Source organism: Cryptomeria japonica, chromosome 4, assembly GCF_030272615.1.
Source record: "Cryptomeria japonica chromosome 4, Sugi_1.0, whole genome shotgun sequence".
Lineage (NCBI taxonomy): Eukaryota > Viridiplantae > Streptophyta > Pinopsida > Cupressales > Cupressaceae > Cryptomeria > Cryptomeria japonica.
This window is the reverse complement of record NC_081408.1, coordinates 136,831,010-136,841,834: the sequence shown is the minus strand read 5'-3', so window position 1 is coordinate 136,841,834 and position 10,825 is coordinate 136,831,010.

The window sequence follows — 10,825 nt, the reverse complement described above, 5'->3', positions numbered from 1 at the left end:
CATTCAAAACTATCTCACAAAATCCAAAAAATGTTCAAAACAATCACAAAATATCAAAAACATTGGAAAACTATCTCACAAAATCCAAAAACATCAGAAAACATAAAAAATCAATCAAAAACATGGCAACACCTTGTACATACATTTTCAAAGCATATACCAAACAAACATTGTGAAATACTCCAACGATGATCTCTTATCACATTAAATTCAACAATCAACATCAAACACACAAAACTGTCTTAAACAAGGATGCATCCTTCCTTACCAAAACAAAGACAAGATGACATTTTCTTTGACAAGAAAATTCTGTTTAAAGCTATCAAAATACTTGATTGGATTTGCAGGTTATTCATTCATTTATATATATCAGGTTCCTACACTACTCCAGGATATCCGCAAGTGATTAGAGTAGCCGAGATGGTTCCTACAACATTGTTTGTGTATCTTCTGTGAATTATTTTGATGAAGTACTGAGGCATGTCCTAATGGTGTCTATGTGGGAAGTTCACTAAGCTATGTGATCATAGGCAAAATACAGTCATAGATCACTCAAGCTTGCTGACTACAGTGTATACCTCGACCATATGAGCATGAACCATTATCGAGGATCCATATTCTTTATTATTTATTCTATATATATGTTGTTGGCTTGCAAGTACAATGCTCTTTCTATAGTTCCTCCTACCTCATCCAAACTGGATAAAGGTTTTTATCTCTTATTACAGTATGAACTTGTCTCAGGATCTGATTAGCCCAAGATCAAGGAGGACAATCCAAGTCATGCATGAAAGGAGATGATCCTTGTCTGTTCTGCAAGCAATACTCAGGTCAATTTGACCCATTATATCAAGTTGTTTGTATTAACTTGCGATATCAAAATCCATGTAAGGAATACTCAGGTCATCTTGAATCGTTATGTCAAGTTGCTTGTTTTTTCTTACAACATTTTAAAAGCTCAATGATGAAAATAAAGCACTATGGATCGTCATTTCACCTCATCTGTATATATTGCATTTCATTGCATTCCACTAATCCATATATTCATAATAGCTGCATATCATGCATACATAGTAAAGACAATGGATACTCTATTTTCCTCTTCTTCTATAGGAATGAGTCATAGGTCCTCCATTTCTTCTATCTAACATCAAACCCCCCCCCACCCTCCCCATGTCGATAATCAACATCATATACTCTACATTGTGTCCCATCAAAATCAATCAAGCCACATTCATCACCATCCATCTCTACTAGGAGGGACTACGTTTCCTATCCTAAGTCATCATATAAGCCAAACAAGTTACTCAATCTGCACATGTACCTCGACTCATGCACACCTAGACAATCAATAGATACTCTGATCAAGTATCTTTGGGTCTCAACAGGTAATCAATCATGGTAATCCTAGACTACATTAGGCATGTATCATAAAGACCTAGTCTCAATAGGGCTGCTATGATTCACCACAACCATCCATCACACACACACACATTATCAATTGATTGACCAATCAAACACAATTGAACAGACAATTACACCAATTGTCTAAGTCTCAACGAGTATTTTTCTTCATATACCTTGACTTCATCGGGCAATTACATCAATTGTCTAAGTCACATTAGGTCACTTTGATTCACTTACTTAGACTTTATCTTGTCCAAGCAAACAACTGGCATCAACTATCATGCTTTGACTCGACCGAGGCAGTTTAACCAATTGCACTAGATTGTCCAACCATTTTGATCAATTATATAGCATCAATCCAAACCACACACTACATCTGCTTTGTATCTCTTGCATAACCTCAGGGTACTCACTGGCTTGTTGTTTCTTTGTATTCACTCCATTTTCTCTCATTCTTTCACATTTAGTTCTATTATCTTCTATTCTACCTCCCCTCCAATTTTCGCTCTTTTTCGCGAGATCGCCCGATTTTTCAAAATTTTCAGCCCATCTCTCGAGGGGGCATACCACCCATTAAATTTACATTTTATGGGGCATTTCTTCACACCTATTTTTCTTTCTTTAAAACGACGCGATAAACTGTACTGTCTCAAAGAGGGGCAAATGTAGTCACATAAATCTATCCATTTTAATTAAATGAACATTTCCTATTTATTTGATTAAAAATCCACTAGCCATCAGTTAATTAAATTAACATTTAATTAATTCATCTTCAAACATTCTCCTATTAATTAAATAAATTATTCAATTTATTTTAATTAATTCATTAAACCAAATTCACAATCAATTAAATGAATAAATCCTATTTATTCAATTTAATCCCCTTTCCTCTTTTAAATAAATAAAATAAAACATTTATTTAAATCATTAAATCCCCCCCACTTGCATTTTCCTACAAATGCAACTTGCACCTATTTATTGAAATAAATTAATTTTATTTTAATTAAAATCTTATTTTCCCTCACCCACCAAATCCACTTTCACTCCTAAACCCCCTTCTGGATTCTTCTAACCTCTTTCTAATTAGCCTAATCCACCCCCTAATTATTGTCACATTCCTAAGCAACTTGGAGTCACTTCTCAAAGACTTCAAAGTCTTTGAAAAGTATTAAATGCTTTGTGTGTTCAACAATTTAACCTCTAAAGTCTTCCAAAACCACCAATGGCTCTTACATGACAATTAATGGCTCTTACATAACCATTTATGGTTAATTCAACTTGCACTCATGGGTCTCCTCAAGCATTTATTTCTTTGACCATTGTTATCTCTTTTGCCTTTGCACAAGAGTTTATCCATTGGATAAAAGCTTTATTCTTTGAATAAAGAATTTATTCACTCAACCCAACCTTGACTTTAACTCCCCAATTAACTCTCAAGTCATGTCAAGCATTAAATGCTTATTCCCTCTCCTCTCAATCTATCTCATATTGACAATTGTCATCCTGGGATTGGGTTGAAAGCCATCACATGGATTGAATATCATTCAATCTTGGCCCTTGTTGAGATTAGTCAATCTCAACCATCCATTGCTCCATTTTACCTATAAATAGAGCTCACATTCCTCATTTTCAAATCCTCAAGCATTTAGCATTCATAGTCATAATCCTGAAAACTTGTATGCATTTAATCTATAGTGAATTTTAGAGAGAGCATTTAGCATAAATTACTAATATATTGTTATTTTGGCCTAAAATAAATCATTTTAGCATCATAGCATCTAATATTAGCTTTTGGTCACATTTGCATAGCATTTTAGAGTAAACATTTCAATCTTGAACCTCCATAAGCATCCACAGTGCAAAAAGCTGCTGAGAGCTACACTAATTTGGAACTTGGAGAGGAGAGGACCAAGGGAGAAGGAGCCAAGAGCATGAGAGAAGGCATTTGGAGATGCCTTGTTGTATTTACTTCCATAGTTAAATATCTTATCTTGTTTTTAGTGTCTCTTTTGATATGCCTGCTTAGATTAGTTTTTGGTTGAATAACACTAACTTTGATCTTTGTTTCTTGTTGTTTTTGTATGTTATAGGACCACATATTTTTAATCTAACTTGTCCATTTGGTAGAGCATCAGAAACCTTATGGGGGGCAATGTTGAAAACATGCAAGGGAGTCAAATGCTACAAGCTTAAGAAAAACATCCCAAGTAGGTTTCAAGTAGATAAAGTCATTACAAACCAAATGTGACTAATACAACTAACTTATGAAAAGAACAAAGAAGAACAAGAAAAACTAACTTAGATAAAGAAGATAAAGTCATTTCATCCCCCTGATTGGGTTGCTCTTCTTCGATTGGTGCTATCCCTTCCTTTTCCAGAAAATTGGCTTTAAAGGCTCTTGTATTTGGGTTAGCTAATTCCCTATCAGCACCATTTTTAATACGTTTACCAGTACTCAGTGGTTCATACAGTCCTCGTAGGAGTTGGACCATCTCAACCATGGTGCACCTCATATTAGCTTGAAACCTATGCCCCTATTGGTAGCTGATGGGGATAGAATTGTTGGCAATATTACATTATAATAGACAATGAAAGATTGTTGATATTTCAATAAGGATATTGTGAAGGTTGTTGATGATTATGGACATTACTGATTAAAGATGTTTTAGTATCTTGATATTATTATTTTGTCATTGATGTCAAGAAATTGATTTTCTAATTCAATATGATGTTGCCATATCTTGAGAAGTATGATATGAAGATTATAAAGAAGTCGGTGAAAGACACAGGAAAGATTATGATGAATAAGGGGATAAGTTATTCAATGGGCAACTACTACCGAGTCAGACAATGATGAGATCTTGATGTTTTAGATTGTTTTAACATCATACATATGTTGTAAAATGTAAAGGTTAATACTATACTATGTTATCAGGCAAAGAACCTAGTCGGTAAACCCTAAGGTTATCGCTATCGGTTAATGAAGGCAGAATGTCTACTGAGTGAAGTTTAGTATTTACCAAGTTACAACCAAGCTATAACAAAATGCATTAAATGTTTACATGTGATATTTAATGAAAGAAGCTGATGAGATGGAGTGGATAAATGATTGGTAAGCCGTGGAAGAAGTTTGTTAATGAATCTAAGGCAATGGAAAGTTGGTAGAAAGATCTATAGCTCAAATTGAACCGCATTACCCTAACACAAGTTCCAAGACAAATATGCAAGTTCCAAGGTGGGGTAAAACATTTTCACATTGAAAGATACATTGTACCTGGACAAGATTGAAGATCTGATGGCTATGATTGATCATGGAAAATGTGATCAAGGAGATTAGCTGGTTAGAAGATTGTTTATAAATAGGAAACTGTTGATAAACAATGTATGCGGGCAAGTGTATGCATAGGGATGCTACATAGTGATTATCAAGCACAGAAGCTTGAAGACCTATTAGAATGATAGAGTATTGATGCCCAATAGATAGACAAGATTAGTTCTATGTCTAGATTGTATTGAACAAATAGGAATCTGCTTTAGCATTTTAGATGTGAAGTTGCAGATAGATTTTATTACTATTATTTTGTGAAAGTGATAGAAAATCTCTTAACTGAGTGGACTTAACAGTCTTATATGTAAATCCTCTAGCAAGGTGACAATGTGATTGAGTGTTTGAAATCCTTTGGCAAGGTCACTTCTAACAAAGTGAAGATCCTAACAAATCTGAGGGAAATCCCTTAACTAGGTCACATCTAGCAATATGTTTGTAATCTTTAACAGGATTTGCTTTTAACCGAGCATACTCTAGAAGAGTATATTTCTGAGTGGGTCTGAAATCCCACAGTGGTTTTTCCCTATTTGGGTTTCCACGTTAAATCTGGTGTTATGAGGTTTATATTGTTCATATGCTTTTGACTTTGCATGTTTGATAGTTTTTGGTTATATGACTGATATATATGTTACCGAGGTTGAATCTGATGTTTTTATGGATGATTATGTTTGTATGATTCACCCCCCCATCTCATCTTGTTGGCTATTAGATCTGTACTTATATTAAGTATTAGAACTATCAATTGGTATCAGAGCTATTGGACTCTGAAAGGAAAGTTAAAAGGAACTTGAGTTAAAGATCCAAAGATTTATAAGAGGGATGCACCTAATCTGAATAAGTCAAGTTTCTCTACATGGCAAAAAAGGATGAAGCTACATCTATCAGGAGTTGGAGAATATGCTATATACTATCTGGAGAATGATTTTGTTGCACCGAGCACCTATCCATTAACTATGGAAGCGATAAAGGCGAAACAAGAACACATTCAAGCAATGATTGAAATAACATCTGCATTGACTGATTCAGAGTTTAATGATCTAGAAGGATGTACTGATGCAAAGGCAATGTGGACTAAGCTCATATCTATATATGGAGGAGATGAACATGTTCAAAGAGCAAAAGTAGATAGTCTAAGAGGACAACTTGAATCTATGAGGATGAACGAAGGTGAGAACATAACCCAGTATAGTACAAGACTAAAGGAGATTGTAAATCAAATCAAATGAGTAGGAGGAAATATTGAAGAAAAGGATGTAACAAGTAAGTTGTTGAGAACCCTTCTACCTGCCTATGCAATCCGAGTCTCTGCAATCAATGAATTGAGGTCTATACCTAATATGCCAGTTTCCTTGGGTGCTACTATTGGTAAGCTACATGCATTTGAGTTAAGTAATTTTTATAATAGTGGGTCATCAGTAAATAAAGTTGAATCTGCATTTAGTTCTTTTCATCTGAATGAATCTAATGATTACAATGAAAGAAAGTATAAGTACTATGAAGGAGATCACAGTAGAGAAAGTGAAAGATTTCAGAAGAACATGGAAGAAGTACACAAACTGTATGCAGAAATCAGAAAGCAAGAAGAGTTTGAAGCACTATTGGCCAAAAGGTTACCAAGAGGCAAAGGTATGTATAAAGGAAAACTACCTTTGAAATGTTTCAATTGTGATAAGATTGGACATATGGCTTCTAACTATCCTGTCAAAGATTTTACTGAAAAGAGAGATTACCAAGATAACAGACAAAAAGATAACCATTACAGAGGACATCGAGACTTCAGAAGAAGAGATAGAAAGACATGCTTAATTGCTGATGAGGAATCTAATGATGATAAATCAGATGAGACTAATACAAAAGAAGCTGTTTATGTGGCTATCAAGGATGGATCAGATGAAGAAAGGTATGAAGAAAAAGCCCCAATATCTCACATAAACACTAATGATTCTTGGATTATAGATAGTGGATGCTCACATCATATGAAAAGAGATAAACAAAAGTTTGTTATGTTAGAAGATTATGACGGAGGCTATGTTAGATTTGGTAATGATGCACCATGTCTGGTAAGAGGTAAAGGATCCATAACACTTCTTGATAATGCAAGATGCAATGATGTTTATTGGGTTGAAGGTTTGAAATACAATTTGTTGAGTGTAGCACAACTAAACAACATAGGTTACCGAATAGAATTTGAGAAAGGAATTGTCAAAGTTCATGACAAGAATGGAAAGTTAGCTGCTAGCGGGACACAAACAAAAGGTAATACATTTCACCTTGATTCAACTCACAATAAGTGTTTGCATGCAAAGATTGATGATACCTAGTTATGGCATAAAAGGTTTTGTCATGTTAATTTTGATAATCTAATCAAAATAAGTAAGAAGCACCGAGTAAGAGGTCTACCGAGTCTTGAAAAAACTAAGAATGATATGTGCCGAGGATGCCAGATGGGTAAGATGACAAGATCAAGCTTTACAAGTAAGTCTTACACTTCTAAGGGAATTTTAGATCTTGTGCACACTGATCTTTGTGGTCCTATGAAAGTTCAAAGTTATTATGGTGATAAGTATTTCATATTATTTGTGGATAATTATTCAAGGATGATGTCAGTAATGTTTTTAAAAGAAAAATCAGAAGCTTTTCAAATGTTTAAATGGTACAAGGCTAGAGTTGAAAATGAAACAGGAAGACAACTGAAATGTCTTAGATCAGATAGAGGAGTAGAGTTCACATCTGATGAGTTCAACCTATTTTGCAATGATCATGGTACAACTAAATCGAGTACAACTGAAGAAAGGTACTTTGAAGACACCATATGAAATTTGGTATGACAAGAAACCTAATGAAATTAATTTTAAAATCTTTGGAAGTAGATGCTATGTTCACAAAGATGATAGAAATGGCAAGTTTGATAAAAAAAGTGAACAAGGAACATTTCTAGGATATTCTTCTAGAAGCAAAGCATTTAAATGTGTGATCAAATCATCTAACAAAATAGTAGAAAGTGCAAATGTGAAAATTGATGAATTTGTAGAAAGAAATGATGAAGGGAATTCCAAAGAACCAGAAGACTATGATGAATTTGTCTATGTGCAACCGAGAAGTCCTACCAAGAAAACTGTTGAAGAAAATAAAGAAAATATCCAGTTACTGAGTGACGAAGAAGATCATACATAGCCTACTGATCCTGTATTAGCCAAGTATGTTAGAAGACATCATGCACCAAGTCAGATTATAGGAGACAAGGATGATCCAGTGATGACAAGGAACAAATTGAGACAGAACACATGTTTGATATCTGAATTTGAACCGAGTATAGTGAAAGAGGCATTTAACAGTGAAGATTGGATAAATGCTATGACAAAAGAGATTGATTAAATCAAGAAGAATGACACATGGACACTGGTCCCAAGACCGAAGGACAAAAATGTAATCGGTACAAAGTGGATCTTCAGAAACAAGCTAAATGAAAAAGGTGAGGTGATTCGAAATAAAGCAAGACTAGTTTGCAACGGTTATGCCCAAGAAGAAGGAATTGATTATGGTGAGACTTTTGCACCTGTTGCTAGACTTGAAGGAGTAAGAACATTGTTGGCATATGCTACTTTCAAGAACTTCAAGGTATATCAAATGGATGTCAAATCTGCATTTCTGAATGGAATATTAGAAGAAGAAGTTTTCATTGAACAACCTGAAGGATTTGTTGAAGACAATGATAAAGATTAGGTATGTAAATTGAAAAAAACTTTATATGGTCTGAAACAAGCACCTAGAGCATGGTATGCGAGATCGCACTCTTATGGAATACTAATCTCAGCCATATTTGTTGGTGATATTATATTTTGTGGAAATGACTCTTTATGCAAGAACTTTGGAAATGAAATGAGCAAAGAATTTGAGATGTCATTCATCGGTCAGATAAAGTATTTTATAGGCTTATAGATACTGCAAATGAAAAATGAGATTTTCATTACCCAATCCAAGTACATAAAGGAAATCTTGAAGAAATTAGGAATGGAGGATTCAAAACCAGTAAGTACTCCTATGACTACCAACTGTAAATTATCAAAGAATGATGAATCTGCATCTTTTGATGAGACACTTTACCGATCCATGATTGGAAAACTAGAATATGTTGTTTAGAGTAGACCAAACATAGCACATGCAGTAGGTATTGTTGCAAGATTCTCTGCAGATTCTAAGGAAACTCACATGACGACAATCAAAAGAATTTTCAGATACTTAAAAGGCACTGAAGATTATGGCTTAGTATATCAGAAAGGAAATGATTTTGATTTAAAAGTTTATACTGATGCTGATTGGGTAGGCAACATTGATGACAAGAAAAGCACAAGTGGAGGAGCTTTCTTTTTAAGAGAAAGACTAGTGGGTTGGCTTAGCAAAAAACAAGGATGTGTTTCTCAGTCAACAACCGAAGCTGAATATGTTGCTGCAACACTAAATTGCACCAACATTGCATGGATCAAACAACTATTGGAAGGTATAAATGAGAAAGTTACCAAGCTAGTAACTATATTCTGTGACAATACTAGTGCCATTAATATTTCAAAGAATCCTGTTATGCACTCTAAGACAAAGCACATATCTATCAAATATCATTATCTTAGAGAAGAAGCTCAAGAGAAGAAAGTGGTGTTGGAATATGTTAGCACAAAGGAGAAAATAGCTGATATCTTCACCAAGCCACTACCAAAGGACACTTTTGAATATCTCAGAAGTAAGTTAGGGGTCCTACCCCTATCTTCTACTCACTAACCAAGTTCGGTGAAAGCATCAATTCGATGACTCTATTGAATATCTTTTGGGGAGTTGATGCTAGAGTTATACACTTTAGAATGTTTTCTAAAAGTGTACTGGAATTAATAATACAGAGAATGATACAGGGATCAGGAACCAAAGACAAATGCTCTGACCAAGACTCAGTTAATACACAACAGCAGGAAATAACTTCTTACAGAAACAAATTATGTTTTAGTTCTTTTCTTTTTGGCATTGTTGTCAAAGGGGGAGAAGACCTACCAAGGGGGAGAAGACCTACCAAGAAGGAGAAGACCTACCAAGAGGGAGAAGACCTACTAAGGGGGAGAAGACTAAGAGAATATATGGGAGAATTGAGAAAAGACTACAGATTGAAATAAAGACTGAAAACATAAGAGAAGTCTAATGAATGGGGGAGAGCATTTCAAGCATTTCAGAATCACAACAATCTGAATCTTTTAAAGGTCAAATCAATTGGTTTTGCCATCAATCCCAAAGGGGGAGATTGTTGGCAATATTACATTATAACAGACAATGAAAGATTGTTGACTTTTCAATAAGGATATTGAGAAGGTTGTTGATGATTATGGACATAACTGATTAAAGATGTTTTACTATCTTGATATTATTATTTTGTCATTGATGTCAAGAAATTGATTTTCTAATTCAGTATGATGTTGCCGTATCTTGAGAAGTATAATATGAAGATTATAAAGAAGTCGGTGAAAGACACGGGAAAGATTATGATGAATAAGGGGATAAGTTATTCAATGGGCAACTACTACCGAGTCAGACAATGATGAGATCTTGATGTTTTAGATTGTTTTAACATCATACATATGTTGTAAAATGTAAAGGTTAATACTATACTATGTTATCAGGCAAAGAACCTAGTCGGTAAACCCTAAGGTTATCGCTATCAGTTAATGAAGGTAGAATGTCTACCGAGTGAAGTTTAGTATTTACCGAGTTACAACCAAGCTATAATAGAATGCATTAAATGTCTACATGTGATATTTAATGAAAGAAGCTGATGAGATGGAGTGGATAAATGATTGGTAAGCTGTGGAAGAAGTTTGTTAATGAATCTAAGGCAATGGAAAGTCGGTAAGAAGATCTATAGCTCAGATTTAACCGCATTACCCTAACACAAGTTCCAAGACAAATATGCAAGTTCCAAGGTGGGGTAAAACATTTTCAGATTGAAAGATACATTGTACCTGGACAAGATTGAAGATTTGATGGCTATGATTGATCATGGAAAATGTGATCAAGGAGATTAGGTGGTTAGAAGATTGTTTATAAATAGGAAAC